Source organism: Brienomyrus brachyistius, unplaced genomic scaffold (assembly GCF_023856365.1).
Source record: "Brienomyrus brachyistius isolate T26 unplaced genomic scaffold, BBRACH_0.4 scaffold77, whole genome shotgun sequence".
Lineage (NCBI taxonomy): Eukaryota > Metazoa > Chordata > Actinopteri > Osteoglossiformes > Mormyridae > Brienomyrus > Brienomyrus brachyistius.
The window spans coordinates 287,501-295,000 of NW_026042352.1; positions in this window are offsets into that span (position 1 = coordinate 287,501).

Genomic DNA, 7,500 nt, shown 5'->3' on the forward strand with positions numbered 1-7,500 from the left:
AAAGGAAGCGAGGATTTAATCCTTGAATCAATAGAATTAGGTCCAGAAAAGATTACTGGAGAATTGTAAAGACCCTAACCCTAATCCTAGCCCTAAACCTAACTGGAGAGTTGTAAAATTTTATCTAATGAAAATTCTTAAAATTGACTCTAATCTGCATTTTAAATTGGAAACTCCCACTTGGACTTTGACCTTTTTCCATCGTTCAGTTAATGAAGTTATTCTGAGACAGATCATTTTTGACAAGTACATGCTACAGAAAGTCTGTAATTTATTCCTTGAATCAAAAACTTTTGATCCAGGAAAGATTACCAGAGAAGTGTGATTTTTTTCTCCAATGACAATGCTTGAAATGGACTCTAATCTGCATTTAAAATTGGAAACTCCCACTTTGACTTTGACCCTCTTTCATCATTCAGTTGACTAAAATATCATGCAGAATTTTTTTTGACACTTAAATGCTAAAGGAAGCGAGGAATTGAATCCTTGAATCAAAAGAATCAGGTCCAGAAAAGATTACTGGAGAATTGTAAAAACCCTAACCCTAATCCTAGCCCTAACCCTAACCGGAGAGTTGTAAAATTTTATCTAATGAAAATTCTTAAAATTGACTCTAATCTGCATTTTAAATTGGAAACTCCCACTTGGACTTTGACCTTTTTCCATCGTTCAGTTCATGAAGATATTCTGAGACAGATCATTTTTGACAAGTACATGCTAAATAAAGTCTGTAATTTATTCCTTGAATCAAAAACTTTTGATCCAGGAAAGATTACCAGAGAAGTGTGATTTTTTTTCTCCAATGACAATGCTTGAAATGTACTCTAATCTGCATTTTAAATTGGAAACTCCCACTTGGACTTTGACCCTCTTTCATCATTCAGTTGACTAAAATATCATGCAGAATTTCTTTTGACACTTAAATGCTAAAGGAAGCGAGGATTTAATCCTTGAATCAAAAGAATTAGGTCCAGAAAAGATTACTGGAGAATTGTAAAAACCCTAACCCTAATCCTAACCCTAACCCTAACCTGAGAGTTGTAAAATTTTATCAAATGAAAATGCTTGAAATTGACTTTAATCTGCATTTTAAATTGGAAACTCCCACTTTGACTTTGACCCTCTTTCATCATTCAGTTGACTAAAATATCATGCAGAATTTTTTTTGACACTTAAATGCTAAAGGAAGCGAGGAATTGAATCCTTGAATCAAAAGAATTAGGTCCAGAAAAGATTACTGGAGAATTGTAAAAACCCTAACCCTAATCCTAGCCCTAACCCTAACCGGAGAGTTGTAAAATTTTATCTAATGAAAATTCTTAAAATTGACTCTAATCTGCATTTTAAATTGGAAACTCCCACTTGGACTTTGACCTTTTTCCATCGTTCAGTTCATGAAGATATTCTGAGACAGATCATTTTTGACAAGTACATGCTACAGAAAGTCTGTATTTTATTCCTTGAATCAAAAACTTTTGATCCAGGAAAGATTAGCAGAGAAGTGTGATTTTTTTTCTCCAATGACAATGCTTGAAATTGACTCTAATCTGCATTTTAAATTGGAAACTCCCACTTGGACTTTGACCCTCTTTCATCATTCAGTTGACTAAAATATCATGCAGAATTTCTTTTGACACTTAAATGCTAAAGGAAGCGAGGATTTAATCCTTGAATCAAAAGAATTAGGTCCAGAAAAGATTACTGGAGAATTGTAAAAACCCTAACCCTAATCCTAACCCTAACCTGAGAGTTGTAAAATTTTATCTAATGAAAATGCTTGAAATTGACTCTAATCTGCATTTTAAATTGGAAACTCCCACTTTGACTTTGACCCTCTTTCATCATTCAGTTGACTAAAATGTCATGCAGAATTTTTTTTGACACTTAAATACTAAAGGAAGCGAGGAATTGAATCCTTGAATCAAAATAATTAGGTCCAGAAAAGATTACTGGAGAATTGTAAAAACCCTAACCCTAATCCTAGCCCTAACCCTAACCGGAGAGTTGTAAAATTTTATCTAATGAAAATTCTTAAAATTGACTCTAATCTGCATTTTAAATTGGAAACTCCCACTTGGACTTTGACCTTTTTCCATCGTTCAGTTCATGAAGATATTCTGAGACAGATCATTTTTGACAAGTACATGCTACAGAAAGTCTGTAATTTATTCCTTGAATCAAAAACTTTTAATCCAGGAAAGATTACCAGAGAAGTGTGATTTTTTTCTCCAATGACAATGCTTGAAATGGACTCTAATCTGCATATTATATTGGAAACTCCCACTTGGACTTTGACCCTATTTCATCATTCAGTTGACTAAAATATCATGCAGAATTTTTTTTGACACTTAAATGCTAAAGGAAGCGAGGATTTAATCCTTGAATCAATAGAATTAGGTCCAGAAAAGATTACTGGAGAATTGTAAAAACCCTAACCCTAATCCTAGCCCTAACCCTAACCGGAGAGTTGTAAAATTTTATCTAATGAAAATTCTTAAAATTGACTCTAATCTGCATTTTAAATTGGAAACTCCCACTTGGACTTTGACCCTCTTTCATCATTCAGTTGACTAAAATATCATGCAGAATTTTTTTTGACACTTAAATGCTAAAGGAAGCGAGGAATTTAATCCTTGAATCAAAAGAATTAGGTCCTGAAAAGATTACTGGAGAATTGTAAAAACCCTAACCCTAATCCTAGCCCTAACCCTAACCGGAGAGTTGTAAAATTTTATCTAATGAAAATTCTTAAAATTGACTCTAATCTGCATTTTAAATTGGAAACTCCCACTTGGACTTTGACCTTTTTCCATCGTTCAGTTCATGAAGATATTCTGAGACAGATCATTTTTGACAAGTACATGCTAAAGAAAGTCTGTAATTTATTCCTTGAATCAAAAACTTTTGATCCAGGAAAGATTAGCAGAGAAGTGTGATTTTTTTTCTCCAATGACAATGCTTGAAATTGACTCTAATCTGCATTTTAAATTGGAAACTCCCACTTGGACTTTGACCCTCTTTCATCATTCAGTTGACTAAAATATCATGCAGAATTTCTTTTGACACTTAAATGCTAAAGGAAGCGAGGATTTAATCCTTGAATCAAAAGAATTAGGTCCAGAAAAGATTACTGGAGAATTGTAAAAACCCTAACCCTAATCCTAGCCCTAACCCTAACCGGAGAGTTGTAAAATTTTATCTAATGAAAATTCTTAAAATTGACTCTAATCTGCATTTTAAATTGGAAACTCCCACTTGGACTTTGACCTTTTTCCATCGTTCAGTTCATGAAGATATTCTGAGACAGATCATTTTTGACAAGTACATGCTACAGAAAGTCTGTAATTTATTCCTTGAAACAAAAACTTTTGATCCAGGAAAGATTACCAGAGAAGTGTGATTTCTTTCTCCAATGACAATGCTTGAAATGGACTCTAATCTGCATATTATATTGGAAACTCCCACTTGGACTTTGACCCTATTTCATCATTCAGTTGACTAAAATATCATGCAGAATTTTTTTTGACACTTAAATGCTAAAGGAAGCGAGGATTTAATCCTTGAATCAATAGAATTAGGTCCAGAAAAGATTACTGGAGAATTGTAAAAACCCTAACCCTAATCCTAGCCCTAACCCTAACCGGAGAGTTGTAAAATTTTATCTAATGAAAATTCTTAAAATTGACTCTAATCTGCATTTTAAATTGGAAACTCCCACTTTGACTTTGACCCTCTTTCATCATTCAGTTGACTAAAATATCATGCAGAATTTTTTTTGACACTTAAATGCTAAAGGAAGCGAGGAATTTAATCCTTGAATCAAAAGAATTAGGTCCTGAAAAGATTACTGGAGAATTGTAAAAACCCTAACCCTAATCCTAGCCCTAACCCTAACCGGAAAGTTGTAATATTTTATCTAATGAAAATTCTTAAAATTGACTCTAATCTGCATTTTAAATTGGAAACTCCCACTTGGACTTTGACCTTTTTCCATCGTTCAGTTCATGAAGATATTCTGAGACAGATCATTTTTGTCAAGTACATGCTAAAGAAAGTCTGTAATTTATTCCTTGAATCAAAAACTTTTGATCCAGGAAAGATTAGCAGAGAAGTGTGATTTTTTTTCTCCAATGACAATGCTTGAAATTGACTCTAATCTGCATTTTAAATTGGAAACTCCCACTTGGACTTTGACCCTCTTTCATCATTCAGTTGACTAAAATATCATGCAGAATTTCTTTTGACACTTAAATGCTAAAGGAAGCGAGGATTTAATCCTTGAATCAAAAGAATTAGGTCCAGAAAAGATTACTGGAGAATTGTAAAAACCCTAACCCTAATCCTAACCCTAACCCTAACCTGAGAGTTGTAAAATATTATCTAATGAAAATGCTTGAAATTGACTCTAATCTGCATTTTAAATTGGAAACTCCCACTTTGACTTTGACCCTCTTTCATCATTCAGTTGACTAAAATGTCATGCAGAATTTTTTTTGACACTTAAATACTAAAGGAAGCGAGGAATTGAATCCTTGAATCAAAATAATTAGGTCCAGAAAAGATTACTGGAGAATTGTAAAAACCCTAACCCTAATCCTAGCCCTAACCCTAACCGGAGAGTTGTAAAATTTTATCTAATGAAAATTCTTAAAATTGACTCTAATCTGCATTTAAATTGGAAACTCCCACTTGGACTTTGACCTTTTTCCATCGTTCAGTTCATGAAGATATTCTGAGACAGATCATTTTTGACAAGTACATGCTACAGAAAGTCTGTAATTTATTCCTTGAATCAAAAACTTTTGATCCAGGAAAGATTACCAGAGAAGTGTGATTTTTTTCTCCAATGACAATGCTTGAAATGGACTCTAATCTGCATATTAAATTGGAAACTCCCACTTGGACTTCGACCCTCTTTTATCATTCAGTTGACTAAAATATCATGCAGAATTTTTTTTGACACTTAAATGCTAAAGGAAGCGAGGATTTAATCCTTGAATCAATAGAATTAGGTCCAGAAAAGATTACTGGAGAATTGTAAAAACCCTAACCCTAATCCTAGCCCTAACCCTAACTGGAGAGTTGTAAAATTTTATCTAATGAAAATTCTTAAAATTGACTCTAATCTGCATTTTAAATTGGAAACTCCCACTTGGACTTTGACCTTTTTCCATCGTTCAGTTAATGAAGTTATTCTGAGACAGATCATTTTTGACAAGTACATGCTATAGAAAGTCTGTCATTTATTCCTTGAATCAAAAACTTTTGATCCAGGAAAGATTACCAGAGAAGTGTGATTTTTTTCTCCAATGACAATGCTTGAAATGGACTCTAATCTGCATTTTAAATTGGAAACTCCCACTTGGACTTTGACCCTCTTTCATCATTCAGTTGACTAAAATATCATGCAGAATTATTTTTGACACTTAAATGCTAAAGGAAGCGAGGAATTGAATCCTTGAATCAAAAGAATTAGGTCCAGAAAAGATTACTGGAGAATTGTAAAAACCCTAACCCTAATCCTAGCCCTAACCCTAACCGGAGAGTTGTAAAATTTTATCTAATGAAAATGCTGGAAATTGACTGTAATCTGCATTTTAAATTGGAAACTCCCACTTGGACTTTGATCCTCTTTCATCTTTCAGTTCATGAAGATATTCTGAGACAGATCATTTTTGACAAGTACATGCTAAAGAAAGTGTGTAATTTAGTTCTTGAATCAAAAACTTTTGATCCAGGAAAGATTACCAGTGAAGGGTGATTTTTTTTTCTCCAAAAACAATGCTTGAAATTTACTCTAATCTGCATTTTAAATTGGAAACTCCCACTTGGACTTTGACCCTCTTTCATCATTCAGTTGACTAAAATATCATGCAGAATATTTTTTGACACTTAAATGCTAAAGGAAGCGAGGATTTAATCCTTGAATCAATAGAATTAGGTCCAGAAAAGATTACTGGAGAATTGTAAAAACCCTAACCCTAATCCTAGCCCTAACCCTAACCGGAGAGTTGTAAAATTTTATCTAATGAAAATTCTTAAAATTGACTCTAATCTGCATTTTAAATTGGAAACTCACACTTGGACTTTGACCTTTTTCCATCGTTCAGTTCATGAAGATATTCTGAGACAGATCATTTTTGACAAGTACATGCTAAAGAAAGTGTGTAATTTAGTTCTTGAATCAAAAACTTTTGATCCAGGAAAGATTACCAGAGAAGTGTGATTTTTTTTCTCCAATGACAATGCTTGAAATTGACTCTAATCTGCATTTTAAATTGGAAACTCCCACTTGGACTTTGACCTTTTTTCATCGTTCAGTTCATGAAGATATTCTGAGACAGATCATTTTTGACAAGTACATGCTAAAGAAAGTCTGTAATTTATTCCTTGAATCAAAAACTTTTGATCCAGGAAAGATTACCAGAGAAGTGTGATTTTTTTTCTCCAATGACAATGCTTGAAATTGACTCTAATCTGCATTTTAAATTGGAAACTCCCACTTTGACTTTGACCCTCTTTCATCATTCAGTTGACTAAAATATCATGCAGATTTTTTTTTGACACTTAAATGCTAAAGGAAGCGTGGATTTAATCCTTGAATCAAAAGAATTAGGTCCAGAAAAGATTACTGGAGAATTGTAAAAACCCTAACCCTAATCCTAACCCTAACCCTAACCTGAGAGTTGTAAAATTTTATCAAATGAAAATGCTTGAAATTGGCTCTAATCTGAATTTTAAATTGGAAACTCCCACTTGGACTTTGACCGTCTTTCATCATTCAGTTGACTGAAATATCATGCAGAATTTTTTTTGACACTTAAATGCTAAAGGAAGCGAGGATTTAATCCTTGAATCAAAAGAATTAGGTCCAGAAAATATTACTGGAGAATTGTAAAAACCCTAACCCTAATCCGAACCCTAACCCTAACCTGAGAGTTGTAAAATTTTATCAAATGAAAATGCTTGAAATTGACTCTAATCTGCATTTTAAATTGGAAACTCCCACTTGGACTTTGACCGTCTTTCATCATTCAGTTGACTAAAATATCATGCAGAATTTTTTTTGACACTTAAATGCTAAAGGAAGCGAGGATTTAATCCTTGAATCAAAAGAATTAGGTCCAGAAAAGATTACTGGAGAATTGTAAAAACCCTAACCCTAATCCTAACCCTAACCCTAACCTGAGAGTTGTAAAATTTTATCTAATGAAAATGCTTGAAATTGACTCTAATCTGCATTTTAAATTGGAAACTCCCACTTTGACTTTGACCCTCTTTCATCATTCAGTTGACTAAAATATCATGCAGAATTTTTTTTGACACTTAAATGCTAAAGGAAGCGAGGAATTGAATCCTTGAATCAAAAGAATTAGGTCCAGAAAAGATTACTGGAGAATTGTAAAAACCCTAACCCTAATCCTAGCCCTAACCCTAACCGGAGAGTTGTAAAATTTTATCTAATGAAAATTCTTAAAATTGACTCTAATCTGCATTTTA